Source organism: Mandrillus leucophaeus, unplaced genomic scaffold (genome assembly GCF_000951045.1).
Source record: "Mandrillus leucophaeus isolate KB7577 unplaced genomic scaffold, Mleu.le_1.0 Scaffold69, whole genome shotgun sequence".
Lineage (NCBI taxonomy): Eukaryota > Metazoa > Chordata > Mammalia > Primates > Cercopithecidae > Mandrillus > Mandrillus leucophaeus.
The window spans coordinates 3,918,538-3,918,857 of NW_012107474.1; the positions used below are offsets into that span (position 1 = coordinate 3,918,538).

The 320-nt window shown below is 65.3% G+C and overlaps 1 protein-coding gene across 6 annotated transcripts in view; it reads left to right on the forward strand.

The window, feature by feature from the left end:
* The first annotated feature begins 59 nt into the window (after positions 1–59).
* Positions 60–320, forward strand: part of ZBTB21 (zinc finger and BTB domain containing 21) — a 28,735-nt gene continuing 28,474 nt past the window's right edge. For 4 of the 6 annotated variants that reach the window (XM_012002579.1, XM_012002584.1, XM_012002578.1 and 1 more), the window contains exon 1: positions 60–195. The gene's annotated coding sequence lies outside the window, so the exon portion shown is untranslated. The remainder of the gene's footprint in view (positions 196–320) is intronic. The other 2 variants (XM_012002585.1, XM_012002580.1) reach the window with 2 other exon arrangements.

The following is a 320-nucleotide window of genomic DNA, read 5'->3' on the forward strand; positions in this document are numbered from 1 at the left end:
CCCCGCCCTCCGGCGCCCGGCGCCCAATCAGAGTGCCGCGCACGTGACGAGCGCTGCCTGCGATGACCTCATCCCTGGTGTGGGATGACGTCAAATTCAAGATGGATGGAATCACAGCGGCAGCGGCGGCTGCGGCGCGCGCGAGCCGAGTGTGAGCGGAAAGGGGCCCGGCGTCTGCCTCGGGGCTGAAGACCGGTGAGTAACTGTCACGCCCCTCGCTCTAGGAGAACTGCGGGGCCCCCTGGGAGGCTACAGCCTCCCCGCAAAACGCGGCCTTTCCTGACGTAACTCTGAGGTGATTTCTCTCCTCTTTTTTCTCC